At 37.2% G+C, this 17,237-nt stretch overlaps 1 long non-coding RNA gene across 1 annotated transcript in view; it reads right to left on the minus strand.

The window, feature by feature from the left end:
* Nucleotides 1-819: 819 nt before the first annotated feature.
* LOC120505857 overlaps nucleotides 820-17,237 on the minus strand; it is a 48,712-nt gene continuing 32,294 nt past the window's right edge. The window contains exon 3 of the long non-coding RNA XR_005628361.1: nucleotides 820-1,878. This is a non-coding gene — a long non-coding RNA (uncharacterized LOC120505857). The remainder of the gene's footprint in view (nucleotides 1,879-17,237) is intronic.

Genomic DNA, 17,237 nt, shown 5'->3' on the forward strand with positions numbered 1-17,237 from the left:
CCGCCTCGGCTGCGCGCAGAGCGCTCGGAGAGAAGGCGAACTTTCATTTTCACGCCGCATCCTCCCCTCCGCTCCAAGCTGCGCCTGATCGTAAGATACCTGATGGCCGGGTTAGTGCTCCCACCCGCCTTTCGGGGATGGGGCAGCCGAGATGGAGGTTAGCGAGCTGCCGAAAGCCGCGGGGGGAAGGCAGAAGGCAGTGCCGCCCGAGCCACTCGCAGCCTGCACTTGACTTGTGCCTCATGAAGGGTCCTTCCCCGGCAGCTCCGCGGACCCTGCCTCGGCTGGGAGACCCAGCGCATCCCTGCCAGCCGCTCCTCGAGCGGTGTTCCGCGCTTTTTTTTACTAATCTGATGCACTTTTTAGAAAGGGAAAGGAAAGCAGGGGCCTCAGACCTGCAAACTGTTGTTCTCATGACTTAGGGGAAGATTTTTCAAAAGTACATAATGGGAGTCTGGGAGCTCTGTTCCCACTGACTTTCAAAATCTTCCCTTCACGTCTGTGAGCAAGTCCTCTTGAACTCGGTTGGACTGCTGGCAGACGAACGCTAGCAGGCTCAGGGCCTAATGCTTTTCATGATTCCACTGCTCCCTGCTAGAGCTGCACTGACAAAATATAAAGAACAAGTTTTGAAAGGGAGAGGTAATTTCTCTCGCCTTTTTTTTTTTTTTTTTTTTACCAGTGCTACAGTACAAAACACGAAGCTTTTGAGCTCAAAAAGCCTAGACCATCATGGCTACGAAAATTACTGCTGCTCAGAGAGTGTGTAATTCTGGAGCTCCTTAAGGAAAAAAGTAGTGCGATGCAACATGTAAGTAATCACATAGGTAATATTATGCATTTATGTTATTATATTTTCCTCTGAATTGAAGTTTGGTGCAGCTAAAGAAATTGATTCCTAATTTTTTAAAACCAGGTTCTCAATGAAAATGAGCTACATGACAAAACTTCAGATCGTAAAGCCATTCTATTAAGAAGGAGGAAATATAAATTATTTGCAGTATATTTACTTTTTTGCTCTTTTACTAAAATTACTCTGAGCAAAATTTTTGAAAAGTATGCCTTTCAACTGAAAGGAATGATAGTACATATTTTCTAATTTTTTTTCCCTGAAGGTTAGGTGCCTGTGAAAAGAAAACTTTGCAGTAGAAATAGCAGTGAAAACAGTAAAGAAAAATATAAAATTATGGTGTTGCTGATACCACTTCTCTGTACTTAGATTATGTATAGTTTTGCCCTAAAATAATTCTAGTTACTATTTTACACCCATTTTTCCAATGCTAATATAAAAATAAGATGTAGAAAATATTATGTCCTGTTTCTGTGATACACGGTATTCTTCAATATGAATAGAACACTACTTTCAGATATCATTCCTAAGATTTCATTAAGATTTTTAATGAAAGTGAAATTTTTACATCCCCTAATATGTAGTACTTGCTCTCAGGTTCCATTCTTAATGCACATAGGCCCCAGTTCTGCACAGACTGAAATCTGTGTGATTATGTGTAAGCACACTGAGTAGTTCTCTTTCTTATTATGCTCTTGTGTTTCGGACTTACAAAGTTAATAGTGACATTACACAACCATTACTCTCAGAATTACTTAGGACTGTATAAAGCTTAAACCTAATGTAATATTCTTAGTTTACACCTTCTATCCGTATATCTTAAATAATGCACAATTACAATAATTTGTGGATCAGAATGGGTAAATATTTAACTGAGAATTAGAAAAAGTGAGAAAGGCAATTGCTGTAGTGTAAAAATCCATGTAAGAGGAGGTGGCTATTGCATTCTTTAGCTGTAGCATCTGGGAGAGGATCATCAGTGTTTCCTCAGTGACTAGCCAAGCCAAAAAGTCACAGCAGGAACACAGCTGAGAATAGAAGGAAAAGAAAGGGATTTTGAGCCTCACAAAAAATAATATCAACCTTTTAGATCAAGTTTCCATCCCAAACAAACTGGACTCATCTGGATGTCTTATCTGCTGTGGAAGCAGATATGAGGTTAAGCTGCAGTTTTTATAATCAACTCCTTTCTTCAAGCAGTTCTCATTAGAGCACTACCTGAAAACCTCCTCATAGTACCTGTCCTGCATTACAGGTTCTTCTCCTCAGAGAGTGCCATTAAATTGTCAGAGAATCTCCTCATCCAGTAAGAAGTGACATGACCAGCATTTGTCATATTATCTGCTCTTTTGTTGCCAAGGGAAGGAGCGTGTGCAATTGAATGTTTTCAGTTTATTGTATCTGTCTTTTCTTCCATATACATTATATCTTTATGTTAGTGAGGTAAGGCTGAAGTAATATGTTTTGTTCTTCAAGCAAGGTGCAGTTAGATTTCTGACGGCCCTTAATTCTTAGGCAGTTTCATTTATTAGACTTTCACCGGCCCCGAGAAAGTTCTGTCTGTAGAACTTTCAGCTTTTTTTCCCAGTTCTTGCATAGGTCCTCTTATGTCAGAAGAGGGAAACTGTTGCCAACAGGATCCAGTCTAGAGACCTAGGAGGCACTTTTAGGAATCCTGGGTTTGTGCCCTGGAGAATCCTGAGCCCCCAAATTTGTGAATTAAATGTCTAGAGAAAATCAGTGTAAAAAAAGGCTTATAATAACCTACATTGCTAACATGACATCCCCCCCAGCATCCTGTACTTGGAGTTTCCTATATGCAGCAGGCTTTGTGCTTGGATATATTGGATTGCTTAGATCCAGCTGAGAGGTGGCAAAACCAAAGCAAGGCACTTGTCTGCTGAAATGACACAGAAGCTCATAGCCAGGGATGGTTAGAAAGCTGGAGGCTGTCTTCTGGCTCAGGCATGCATTGCTTTACAAATTACCTTGCTATGTGTTTCTAAGATTTATTTTACAACTGTGAGGATTAGAGGAATTTGTTGTAATGAAAACTGGCGTTGTGTCATTACTGGGTAACTTTTCAGTTAGATTATTTGGCTTGCCTGGGCTCTTGCACGTTATTCTATTTCTTCTGGAAAGTTCCTAGGTAAGTTAGACCAATTGGGGGGCACTAAGGCACACCCACATGATGATAATTGCACACCTACATGTTGTTTTGGTATTCAGTGTTTGTATTGTATATTGACATATAGCCAGTGAAAATTTGAAATTTTTTCCTACTTATTTTTCTAATTTGAGCCCTGCCTTGCCCCTGATGCTCATCCAGCCTTCTAGATCCTTGTTATAGGTTCATCTGAGCCTCTCTTCAGGCCTCCCCTGTACATTTCAGATCACTTGAAGTTTAAAGTTTCAGTTTAATAACCTAGTAACTGTAGTTGGGCATCCTCCTTCATGTGTGTTTTACTTTCTGCTGTAGCCATTCAGTCTCTATTTTACCCTGACAAACACAATATTTGGAATTCATTGCTTTTGCAATTTTAGTCTGCTTGCAATGATAGAGGTTGTAATCTAGAAAGGACTAAAGTGGACAGCATTTGCTATTGTACAATGAAAACAGAGTTTTGAATTTGCCAGTATAAATCTGGTCTAAGGATGCTTCTATAGACTGTAAGGACTGCAAGAAGCATGTGCTGGCTTAGGACATGCATATGCTTTATTAGATTTCCTATGAACTTCCACATGAAAAATAAAACGAGCTTTTTTTCTTTTACCTCCTTACTTTTCAATAGCAAAACCATTTAGATTTTTTTAAACCACTAAAATACTCAATATAGCATAAAGACTAGTGGTGTAGTCATCAAAAGGTTTGGATTTCTATGTTTTGATAGCATCTTATAGTATTGACTCCTACATATATATAGGCCTGACTCATAATAACAAACTTATCCCTGAGGATTTAATAAAGGAGTTGGTATTAAACTTAGGTGCTGTGGTAAAGTTTTGCTTAAATGGTCTAACTTAAACATTTTAATATTTTTGTGGATTTAATGGTTATGAAAAGTTCTGTCTTGTTATCTGTGAAAACTGAAGCCCATTCTTTTATTCATGGATTCATTACAGCAGAACAGTGGCTAAGTGATCTTCTGCACAGCAGCCATGAACTTCAACCTTGAACTGAAGAACCCATCAAATGGTGAGAAAAGAGTGTGGTTGTCATGACTATTAAGTTAGGGATGCTCTATTATTTTTTCCTGTTTAGCACTGATTATTTTATTTTATAGGTATTGAAGTTAGATTTTTGTTGGGTAACTTGCGGGACCATAACCTAATTTTTCCTCCACATCCCATATTTCAGCTGTTAATTTTTCAAGCTTTGCTTTATTCTTTGCTGTCCTTAACTTCAAAAATAATTGTTAGTGATACACTGAATTCATTAGTTAATTTCTTTATTACTTTCTTTAGCCTTAATCCTGTGCCTAACTCTGTTCACATTAATACTTTTATCAGTAGCACTACTTAGAAAAGTTCAGGATATATGAAGCTGTTTGAAAGACTGAAGTTTAAATTTTACAGATATGAATGCCTGCAACTAAATGAAATGCTACTGGAATGCAGGGAGTGGGGGATCTGAAAGTGCTTTTAGCTAGTATTAGTTTGTTTGCTCTTTTGCATACAATTTGTTTCTTTTAAGACTGAAAGAAGCAAGATCTTAATTTGCTTCTCTAATTTCCCAGTTTCTTGGAAATTTTGAACTCTGAACTTCACAACATTTATAAAATTTTAGTACTGTTCATAATTCTCCTGGGAAGAACAAAACATTATTTTGTTTAGCCATTTTGTGAAAAGGTGACTAAATATAGAGGAACTATTTCTCTTTTTATTTCACTGCCTTGATCAGGTCTTTAATCCTAGTCATACGAATCACTAGGTAATGATTTTTATATGTATGGGTTATTAAGCATAGATCTTAAAACAAGGAGTTTCTTTTAGAGATATAAATTAAGGAAGTAATATTGGGAGCAGGGGCTTGCTTGTGTAAGAATATAGTTGTTAAGTGTTGTTGACTTCCTGATAATTTAGATAGGTCGCAGTTTGAAATAATGGTGCACAGAATGATCCATAGCTGAGGAGATGGATCACAGTGACCAGAAGTTCAAAGAATGCTGAGAGATACCCCAGACCTTTCTGGTATCTCAGCAACAATTTTTTTTTAGCAACTGTATGGTAGAGTGAGGAGTAAAAGGCACAGAACCCTGTTAGTGGCTTATGATTTCCACAGTTTAAACCTCTTGGAATACAGGATATTTACTCTGTCTCAGCTGTTTACCAAACTGGGTTTGGAAGCACAAATATGTTTAAATAGCCAAGAGAGATGCTGAGCCCTTTATGCCAACATCTGAGCTATGCCCTGTGTTAAGAATTGCTTTAGTACTGTTATCAACCACTAAACTTAACCTTTGCAAGGTTCTTTACCATTTCATGTTTTAAAAACAAGGTTTAATACTTAAACCAGAAAGAAGCAGCAGTTTGCAGGCACAGTGCACTGAGATGTAACCCAGTGGTCATTTATTTTTAATACAGATTCAACAATCTGTTTCTTTGTTCTTTCTCAGCCATTTTTTCTTCAGTTTTCTTTTAGAGAGCTGATTCTTGAATTAATTTTAACTGTCTTCATTCTCTTCATCAGTTAATCTTGTATTAAAAATACTTGCATGAGTGTGGGAGAGAAGAGTCTGAAGCCACATTAGTCTCCAGCCATTTTTTATTTAGTTTTCTTTTAGAGAGCTCATTCTTGAATTAATTTTGAGCATTTAACTGTCTGCATTCTCTTCATCAGTTAATCTTGCATTAAAAATACTTGCATGAGTGTGGGAGAGAAGAGTCTGAAGCCACATTAGTCCCTTGCATCTTGTATTGACTTTGCCTATCTGTTAACCAGTGGCTGGATCCAGACCAGCACCAAAGTCTGAGTGTTTTTAGGTGAGGAGCTGAGGCTCAGTTTTGAATGTGTTTTTGATACCACAATGGCTGGATCCCAACCAGCACCAAAGTGTGAGTCTGAGTGTTTTTAGGTGAGGAGATGAGGCTCAGTTTTGAATGTGTTTTTGATACCACAGACCTAGTGAAAGATAACAATAGGATGTAAATTGATTTCCAAATTTAAGCCCTTCTTTAGTTGCTTAGCTGAGCAGAGTTTAGCTACTCCAAATGCTTAAAGTTAAATGGTTTTAAGGTTCTTGAGGCATTTTTGAATTAATGTAATTCTTTCACTTCAACAGAAGAAGAGGTAGACCAATGTCAAACTGTTTTGAAAGGCTTGTTTTCATTACCTTGCTTAGAATATAACTTTGTTTCTTTTGTTCCATCCCCATTTAACTGAATCACTTTGACTTCCCTGACTTTCTTATACCTGTTGTGTCCTGCTAACCCTTCCTCTAATGTCCAGTTTTCTATTAACTTTTCCACACTGATTATTCTTTGTCTCTCTTCTTTTTTTACTGGAGTTTTAGAGAGGTCATTTTTCTTTTTCAATTTCTTTCCTTCCTTCATCCTGGAATCCAGCAACACAAAAATCTCTCTGATTTCAAGTTTGCCTTTTTAGTGAGAAATATACAAATTAAAAACATAGTGCTATATCAATAGAAAGGTAAACAGAGCATTGTGGGTGCTGTTTATAAAAAAGGAACTGGATTTTACATATTACTAAAAACTATTCCCTAATTTTTTATATCAGGATCCAGGCAGTAAGATCAGGATTTTAAGGTGCTACTTTAAAAATCACTCTGCTTATTCTAAAAAAAACCAAAAACCAAAAAAACCAACCAACCTAACCAAAAAACCCACAAAAGTACAAGTAGAGACTGATTACACTTGATGTGGCTGTTTTATTGAGCTGTCTATCACTGAACTTTTTTTAAGCCTTAGGAAAGACAGTATGGAGTTGGAAGAGAAGAATGGATCTCCATGACGGGCAGTCAGTTATAGTCATGGTAAGTTAAAAAAAAATACTGTGTTTCTGTTAAATTTTCACCTTTATGAAGCAACCTGCATTCAGGGCCCTGTTCACCTTGCAAAATTAATCCAGCTTTATTGAAAGTCTCTACATTCTCTGGATTCATTTCTGCTATCACTGAGTAACAATTGTGCTCTGTTGTATCTGACTTTGTGGTGTAAGTCCTGAATGAAAACAATAAGTGACATAAAAACCATTATTATCACAGTGATTATGCTACAGTTTTTTCATGCCTACGTTCTGAGCAAAACAAGATATATAGGATTGTGTTATCACCTAATAACTTTCAAATCCACTGCTTAATTTCAGCTGCATTTGATATAGAGGTAGAGGTCACAAAGTCAAGTTTCTGCAATTTTTGAATGAAATTTAGCAGCTGAGTAGAGAAGGGACTCAAATTAGTGCCCCTGGGGTAGAAAAAGCTGTAGCATGGACTCAGAAATTTTCTGTTCTCTTCAACCTGTTGCCTTGCAGGTCAGCATGCTTGGTTGGTCTGCCAGTCTACACATGTAGCTCAGACCTGCCCACAATGTGAGCTGTCTCCTGTTCTCCTAAACATCAGAAGCTGAAATTTAGAGAAATCTGTTTAGAAGGGAATGGGAAAACAGCCAGGCTGGCTTCGGCACAAGAGTGTTGGTGGCACCTGTAAGCATGCAGGTAGGTAACTAGATTTCATTATTTCTGCTAGTCATGAAAAAGCCTTGGTGTTGCCAGGGCCTTCTAGTCTTCCAAACCACTTGTGAATCATTCCATGATATGGTGTTTGCTATACCTGGATTAAAAAAAATGTTTTTCTTGTCCATGTCAGAGAAGGGAGCTGTTGAGACAGCTTCAGGATTTAATTTCTTTGTCTGTTTCTACATTAGATCTGAGCGATTTCTTAGGCTGTCAAAATTGTAAAACTGTGTTTCAGCTCTCTCCAGAAACTGACTGTAATTTAGACTGCAGCTATGTGTCCCTGACCCATCCTACAACCTACTCTTTTGGAACAGTGCAGAAAATATGCATTGTATTCCAATATACTTCCTTTGTGAAGGAAGAGGCGGTGCTAGATACAGGGAGAGAAAACAGTATCAGGATCAAGCTTCATCAAGTCACCACACTGCACTGCAACTTGAGAAATACTAAATATGTAGCTGTGTGATTTTGTCACCAAAATCATTCTGAAAGGTCTTTTCTGCTCATTCATCCTAGTAATAAGAAATGGGCAGATTACAATTGCCAGAAGTGCTGTGTCACTCACTGTACAGGCTCAGGTAGGCACACTAACTTGGCATATGTCTGATATTTTTAAATTTTCTGTGTTATGTTAGATAGGGTCAAGATACAACACTCTTTAAACAGAATTTAGTGCTGTAGCATATTTAAAAGCAGTTAAATTTCTCAGAATAACAAGCCTAAGAGTCATGCATATGAAATGTAAAATTTGAAAGAAGTAACATGAGAAGAAACACTTCCAGTTCAGTATCATAAGGTAACTGTTTGGAAATGTCAAATTTTGTTTGCCCAGTTGAAAACCATCAACCTGGCAGCAAGGAACAAAAACTTGTGATACACTTTTCCACTTTCTGCTAATTTTCTTTTTTTTTTTTTTTTTTTTTTTTTTTTTCACAAAATCAAAGCCAAGAACAGAACAATTAGTCATTACAAAAAAACCCCCTCGAACACACTGCATTCCATTTTATGAAACTTTTGGGTTGTCAGATTCTCACATCCTTTCATTTGGTCCCAGCTTTTTTTGTTTATTTTTTAAAGTATTGTTGTTTCTGCAGAGCTATCTATATTAAAAGAATGTAGAAATGGTTTTTTGCATGTTTCTAGGATCTATTTGTTCTTAAAACCTTTATCACCGGTAGTCTTGCCTAGTGTCACCAGTTAAATATGTCACCAGTTTAATGTTACTTAATGGAACTATGGCTAACTGGATTTTAAATGCTTATAATATATAAAACTATTGTAATATATAACATTTTCTTTTTAAAGATCAACCTAGATGTATTTTCAATAATGAAGAGTAAGGTGAAAAAATGGATGTTAAGTTTTGTGTGAACAGCAAAGTGGTGCTGTGTTGTTTAACACTATGTTGTGTTCTTCCTCTGTTCTAAATGGTGTTCACAAAGTCTTTAAACTTAGCAAAGTTTATAATAAGGATTTTTTGTTCTAAAAAGCTACCACTTTTTGGTCTAAAAATTACTAATTCTGAACTGCTTTTCATTATGTATTTTTGAAGGCTTCAGTCATGGATGCTACTATATGTAGTCAGATACTTTCACAGTCATGAAGGCCTCAATAAATTCATAGGCCTATGCTGCATCCATAAAATGGATGTTGTGGGACAGATTTGAAGAAGGTTGAAGCACTAAAAAGTGACTTGCACAATAGACCAAAGAAACTAGGATAATTAATTTTTAGAAAGTGATAATTAAAAAATTATATTTCAAGTAATATCAGTAAAAGCTTCCATAATGTGCTGTCACTACATGTAAAATTCATAAGCAATTTTAAGCCAACATTCTTTAAAGAAAGAGCTAAAAATTCCTATAAAATATGCAACTTAAAGATGTATGGAACTCCTTTATTATGTGCTAAATGCTGTAATAAAACAGGCTATCAGTAGGTTTTGCTGCATGTTACTAATTTTATTTTTTTTTAATCTTGGTATTTTTGCAGGTGTGTGGAGGAACAGGTCCTGTTCTCGCTGCTGTTACTCCCACATAGGCAGACTCTGTAATTGATTATGTGTGGGTAGGGCCCTATTGAAATTCAGGAGATTCTGCAGTAGTGCGGGGTTCTTTTTGTGAAAGTTCAGTTGCAAGATCAGGACCCTACTGTGACTCCTTACTGTGCATTCTGTCACTGTCTCATTGATTGTACTGGAACCTGCTTATTGAGATAATGTAAGTCCTGCTTTTCCCCCACTTGTACTTTAGATGTGAATTAATCATAAAACATTTCTAATTAGAAAATTAGTATAATTTACATGCATTCTTTTAATTATGTTTTTTTGGCAGTACCAAATATTATATTCCTCAAAACTTCTTAATGGCTCTGAGGCTTTGTGGATAGTTGGTCACATGATGAGAAAATTCAGCTGTAAGTACATTGAAATGATTGATTGTTTCAATAGTTAGTCTTTACTGATGTTGGCAAACTAATAGTGATAAAAATGTGAATCAAGAGGTTTGACTTATGTCAAATTGCTTCAGTTCTTTTTAGAAAATATACACAATATACCCGTTAAGGATTTTATTATTCTTAGGTAATCCACCATGGGACCCTGAAGTTATTCCCTACTGCAATTAGGTAGGGAGTTCAGAGTTGTTTGTTTTCTTTATTTCCAGAATGGTGTGTCTCTGACTTGCTCTGTGTTTTGACGGATAAACTTTTTGAAATTTATAGATCTATAAAAACTGTTTATACCACTACTATCTGTATAGATATTGCAAACTGATTTACTAACATAATTGTCTTGCTCGGTTGAATACTGAAATGTTAATAAATATACACTTATATTTGTGTCAGTGTACCTTGGTTAAATTAAATTGAGCTGGCATTATGAGTGAATTTGATCATACATGCTGATTAGCTATAGTCTTAGGCAGGAATTACATATTACCCATATCATATGTCAGTGGATTCACCCAAAAATAGCTATGAATATCTGTGCTTGGGTTAAGGAGGAAGTTCTTTTCCTGTAGTTATGGGTACAGTCATTGCTTTGACTCCTGTTTTTATATACAAATGAGCAAAATCTACATGTAGGTGTTTTCCCTGTATAACAAAAGGGACACTGTAAACTCTGTGCCCTTTTTTCTAATGTTGTATTTCCTTTCTGGTATTTAAATTCAAGGATGTTTTCAGCTGTGTCTTAATACAAAAAAAAAAAGAACTGGAAATGTTACTGAATTTGTGGATAATTACTATGGGGCTGTAAAGGTCTGGAGGAATTGTGTATAAGGACAATTAGAGATTCTTTCTCATGAAGCAAGGACACAGATAATAATTGATGAGTAAAGGTTAAGAAGCACAGGATTATTTTTATTGCTTGGCACAAGAGCAGCATGAAATGAAAGTGATTTGAAGAAAGAGCAAGACCAAAAGAGAAATCAGACTCAGATCAGAGAAAGCAGACTAGAGAGTCCAGTTAAAGAAAAAACCCAACAAACAACAAAACCCCCCAAAACCCTTAATATGGGTTTGAAAAATATACCTGAGAAGAGAACTAAATGGATAGCTACTGGTATTTTTCATTGCACTGAATATATGTTAGGTTTCAGTTTAAAATTTTCAGTAAATGCTTTTCTTGAAGTTTTTGGTTTTCTTCTGCTGGAGAGGAGTAGAAGAACTTTGAAGTGTTAAAGAAGACTCAGTGACTACTTGTGAATTACAGGATGAATTGAGGATTCAAGATGACAGTTACAACTAAGAAGAGAAGACAATGGGTTGCTATATAAAATTAGTGCCAAGCAGAAGCCATAATTTCTTGTTCAAACACAAAACTTAATGATTTTGAAATGTATCACCTTCAATGGCGCTCAAACCACAATTTTATTATGTTAATTATGGCATGAGTATTTTCAGAGTTCTTGTTTAAAAACCTGAACACTTAATCTTTTGAGATTTTGCAATATAAAATGAAATTGAGATTTTTCAATATGAAACGAAATCATTATTTCATTTCGGAAACTGAAATGTTTCAGAACACTGAATGTTTCATTTTGCATAAAAAAATCCTGAGCAGCGAATTTTGTTTTTAAAATGTTTAGACCTAAGTGTTTGCTGTTTTTACCTTTTAATCCTATTGGCCATATATCTATTTTACTTGCAGTAAGTTGGGTGAAAGAAAGGAAAGCAGAATTAGATTAGGTGATTGCAAAAAAAAACCCCTAAAGGCAGCCTTCTAACTGAGCCTCTAGGTCAAAAGTACCTCAGAACAGATCTAATTTCAGAGGAGGAAAGGAAGAAAAGTGACATGCAAGTGAGTGGGGTATGGGGAATCCTCTGCATGTTTCATCTCTGTCTGATTTTTTGTCTCATCACCACTGAGCGGCAGATCACTTGGGTGTGACTGCTTCCCCTTCCTGTGATTGCAGCTTCCCAGTACTTTGAGGGAGATAATGTTGGGGCATGGTTCTGTTCTGCCTGCAGCAGTGCTGCTACAAATGTTCAGAAGAAAAGGAGCTCTGAATTGCCTCCTGCTGTAACCAGCCCTCCAATACTCACTACTGCTTAGCCCTGTTGTTCAGTACCTGATCTGATGGTCTCTTTCATTTAACTCATGCCATGATGCTATAAATGACTGGAACCAGGACCAAAGCAAGAAAACAAATATGAAGAGAAGGAGATGATGTTTTGGAATGTAGGGAGTGGGCATTTGCTGCACAGCTACACTTTGTCAGCTCTTGAGAATACCTCAAGAGTTGAAATACCAAACTACAGCAACAGAGTAAGTTTCCTTCTGTGCACTGAGAAGGAAGAGCAAAGGAATGTGCCTGAACATTCAGCATGTTAATTGTAAGTCTTTGAGACCTCTTCCCCTACTGCTGTTTGCACTCTGCTTGTATCGTGACTGTCCTGAATGTAACATGTCTTTATTTGTATCGAAGGAGGCACTCCTCACATTGTAATGTCAGGAACATTGTTTTTCTTCCACCCTTGAAAGTCAAAACATGGTAGCATAGATAGCTGTAACAAGTTAGTAATAAATGTGACATGAAAGAATTTTCTCATTTCACAGTATTTGTAGGAAAAACAATGTTTTACGTGTTTCAGATACCCTTTATTTTCCAATCCTAAGCAGATTTAATGCATGAAAATTTTCTTCAGCAATGCCCCCAGTTTCTTATTTGCAGTTACAACTATTACTCTTTTGTTAGTAGGTTTTCTTGTACTTATGTTGATGCCCTCACAAAACTTCTTTGGACTCTTTATGAATGGCACCATCATGCTGTCATTTGTTTTGTCATAAAATCTACTGTAAACCTGCATTTTAGGAATCTTTTTCCGATCCTTAAATGATGATTATTCTTCTCTGTCAGCAGGTTTTTCATGGATCAAGTCTTTATTAGAAAATCTTTTACTTTGCCTTGAGAAAATGCAGCCTTGCCTTGCTCATTAGCTATCAAAGTGCTGCTCCACTGTAAATACCATTTTCCAAACCTACTCCTTCGCTATTATCAATTTCCTGCTTCATTTTAAAACAATAAAGATAAGCTATCTGTCTTTATTTTCAAGGCTCATCAGGACTACTTCTACCTGATACTTCTTCTTCAGTATCAAGAGGTTGACTCTGGTTTTGATCAACGTATGATGCCAGCTTCCATCATTTGGTCATTAAATTTTCAGACCACACTGAATATTTTCTCCTCAGCTGCCTCTCATGTATTGGTTGACTTGTTCATAAACAGAAGTGTTCACTATCTTCCCTCTAATTTTTTCTTGAAAGTTTTATGTACTGTGAAACTTTAAGCAATCCAACTAGACAACAGTTATGCTGCAGGTATATTAATGCCAATGCCTATCACAGTAGTACTGTGTCATTGCATTTGGACTCTGCCGTAATCCCTCTGTTGTCTCTTTATGTAGAATTTAAGCATATCTATATTTTGTTGTGTATTTATTCACAGCCCAGTGTAATACAAAGTGGTCCATGGTGAGGCCTTCCAAGATTTATGGTAGTACAGATAAATAATAATGAATACACACTGGCTGTTGCAGCATAGCTGTTGAGTCTGTTGTGCCTAATGCAGAAAGAAGCTGCTCCAACCAGAGGCCTCACAAATGGAAAATAAGTGAGTTGCACCCAATAGAAAAAATGCTAGCCCCAGAGGCCTTCTCAGCTGTCAAACTCAAGCCTGTAGCTATTGGCATTGTGTCCTGAAAGAATTCCTCTCCTCTCCTCTCCTCTCCTCTCCTCGAACAGATTCTTCCTTCTCATATGAGGAAGTAAATGCAAATATCACAAACGTCGGCAGTGTGTGCAGAAGGTCTTATACATTTGTAGCAAACCTCATGTGTTTAATTCCTGACACAGCATCTCTTGGTACAGAAATCTTGAATAACTATAATTGTGCCATTCATCACTCTTTTTTTTCAAATGCTGTTTGATCTCTGTTGGGAAGGAACCTACACTGGTTTTTATTTGGTATCTTGGCACGTCCCTATCTCATAATGCTCTGCTTCCATTGTGCTTCAAAAGTAGTGAGTCTTCAGAAACGTGGTAAGGATTAATTCAATTGGGAATTCCCCAGGTGTGTCACCCTCTTTCTGTAGGTGGGTCTGCATGTAAGCCTTTCTTTTAAAGGCACACTGAAATGTCAGTGTTTAGATTGTACAGAGCTGATGGAATGTTGAGTGCCTGGCTGATTGCAGAGATGGTAGTTTGGACTGTGCAGACAAATGGTGCAGTAGATACCAAAGAAAATATAGTCTAATAGTCTAATTTTATCAGAATAAACCACAAAATGTAGTTCTGTATGGTTCTATGGCTGAGTAGGAGAACTTCAGTAAGAGCTGTGGGCTAGTTGATGAGATGGAGGTGAAACTGCTGTGAAATACTGTGGGAGGCTAGGGAGTCTGTACAACCCAAAAGCTTGATCATAGCAACAGTTCTTGGTTATATATGTGTAAACTGGATAAACTTAATGTTAGGCCTCATTAGGCTATCATGCACAGGCTATGTATTTAGATATCACTGAGCAGTAATTATTGAGCAAACAAGATAGGGAATCCAGAGCCCTTGACTTAGTCCAGATCAACATGCAACAAATGACTGAGGAAGAACCATTCACTAGTGAGATATCATACTCAAGTTTGTTGTACTTGTAGGAGAAAAAAATATTAAAATAAAACTTTTAAAAATCCAGTATTGTTTAAAAAACAATTGTATACTAATGAAGACACACTTTAAATAAATATTAAAAATACACGGGGGCCTTTGTTTTCTGGTTCTAACCCGATTAAATAAGACTTTTCCAACACAATTTAGCAGTAAAAGAAGCTACTAGAAATAAATAGTGTTTTTTAAAAAAGCAAAATCCAAGCAAGGAAAGCTGAAAAGAGCACAATTCTGGCAAGTGTAGACCTAGTATGAGGCAGAGCAAAAAGATTTTGAAATGCAACGGCCTAAAATTCTAAAAGCCAAACCCCATCTTTTTCCAGTGTAAATGCTGCTAGGCGAGAGGTGGTGTTAATAGATAGTTGTGGTTAAGGAGAAAGACAAAGCCATTACAGAAAGAAATTGAACTCATTTGCGCTGGCAAGGCTTATGACAGGATGATTAGGGACATCCCCAAATAGCAGTTGTTTCTATAGGGAGTAGTTCAGATTTGATATCTCAATACAAGTTTTTTAAACAAATTGATTGAATACACATTAATAAATTGCCATGCTGTTCATTCAGTAGTCCTAGAAAAATTCAGAAATTAAATTGGTGAGCAAACCATGAACTGTCTTGTGTAATTTGGTACTTAAATTAGCCTTGATAACAGAGGAATGGAAAGTAGCAAATGTGACCCTAGTTTTGAAAAGGGTTTGAGGGATAGTCGTGGACTAATGGACTAAATATTCAGGCCACCATGACAGACAAAATGCCAGTGATTGTGATAAAGTGTACTGTTCATAGGAACATGGATAGGTGTAATAGCAACCATCATGCCTTTTGTACAAGTAGTTTTGTCTTAGAGTTTTTCTAGTTATTTGAAAGAGTCATTTCCAGATGCACAGGAAAAGTGACTTAAAAGTTTTGTAACTGAAGACTGTTAACAAAATGAAGTAGGGAGTTACTTAAAATTCTTTGTAGATTAGTAAAGAGTTAGAAGATAAGGAAGAGTATAGAGACTAATGGGGAGTTTTAACACTACCCCCTCATGGAGGTTTGTACTGGCGCCTTTGCTGGTCCACCTGTTCCTAAACAGCCTGGAAAAGTGCAATTGTAAATATTGCAGATGATAAAAGGAAAATATTCACGGTTGGAGGCAGACCTAATGTTGACCCTGAAGAGCTGCAGAAGGATCTCACAGCAGGACCTGGGGTGATCCAGGAGCCGTGGCTGTCACAGTGGGCAGCTATCGCTGACCCCACTGTTCAGCTGAATCCATCATCAGAGAGAGGCAGTGGCTGTTGGATTACAGCAGCCATCAGCCCATAGACCCTGAGCTCAGCAGGCTGTGACCAGTCCTGCCACTCAGGAAGGCAGGGACATGTAGCCGTTCTTTTTAACAGCAGGGGCTGCAAAATGAAGAGAAAATTCTTTTTCCCTGTTTTCTCAGAGTTTCATAACCCCAACGAGCTTAAAGTATGTGTTTTGAACTTGGAGTTCCTGCCTGCTACAAGGTTGAAATATTATTGTTAAAGTGATAGGTAATGTCTTGCTGCTGCTCTGAGAAGCCAGGGCTCTCAAGCCACTTTACTGGTGTTTGCATGGATTTTTAGCAGCTTCTTTTAATTTCTTAAAATCATTCTGGATCTGCAAATAAGTTTGTTTCCTCATTGATTGATGATAAGTTTTTAAACATTAATCAAGTGTATACTGTTCCCATTTACTTAAATCTGTAGATTTTTTTTTTATTGTTCCTTCTTCTAGCAGCAGCAATATTATGGATGTGCAGATCAGTTTTACTTCTACTATTCACAAACCTGTGGGCAATGGCAAATGCCAGTTTGCTGCTACTTCAGAAGCTAAAAGCAGGCCCTAAAATGAATCTCAGGGGAAATCAGATAAAGAAGCAGAAATATTTCATGCAGCAACCAGAAGGTCTGGAGGGAGGGATGGAATAGAAGATATCATTGTACCTTTGCAACAGCTGGAATGGTTTCCAAGCTGTTGTCTGCAAATCCCTAGTGGACTCCAAGGCTATGGTGAATTGAACATCTGTTTGGCTAAACCATAACTGTGCTTTAAATAGTGTTTCCAATTAAAAGTTTGATCAGATGGCTGTGTGATGGCTTTTGAAAATTGCTGAGGGTTGATAGTGATCTGTTGCTCAAAACAAAGTGAGAACTGATGAGTGTATGAAAAAGTAGAGAGTACTCCCTACCTTCTCAATTTTAGGTACGTTGCGTTCTCTTCACAAGAAGCAACAGCAAGAGGTGCCCAGAAAGGAGCCAGGAAAAGTAGTCTGGCAGGATTAGTCCTTCTGTCCCCATCACACCTTCCCCAGTAGCAGAAGTATGGGGTTCTGAATCATTGTATTGTCCTTGAGTATCCCTGAAATTCTTCACTAGTCCTACTTTTCATATATATTCCAAACAGTAAATTTCATTTTCTGGTAAGTAAGTATGATTTTTCAAGTCTCGGGTCCTCATCTGACAAAAAATAAACTTGTCACCTCCTCTAGACTACAATATATATCCTTCTTTGAATTAAAGCCT

This window comes from Passer montanus, unplaced genomic scaffold (assembly GCF_014805655.1).
Source record: "Passer montanus isolate IOZ18808 unplaced genomic scaffold, ASM1480565v1 scaffold36, whole genome shotgun sequence".
Lineage (NCBI taxonomy): Eukaryota > Metazoa > Chordata > Aves > Passeriformes > Passeridae > Passer > Passer montanus.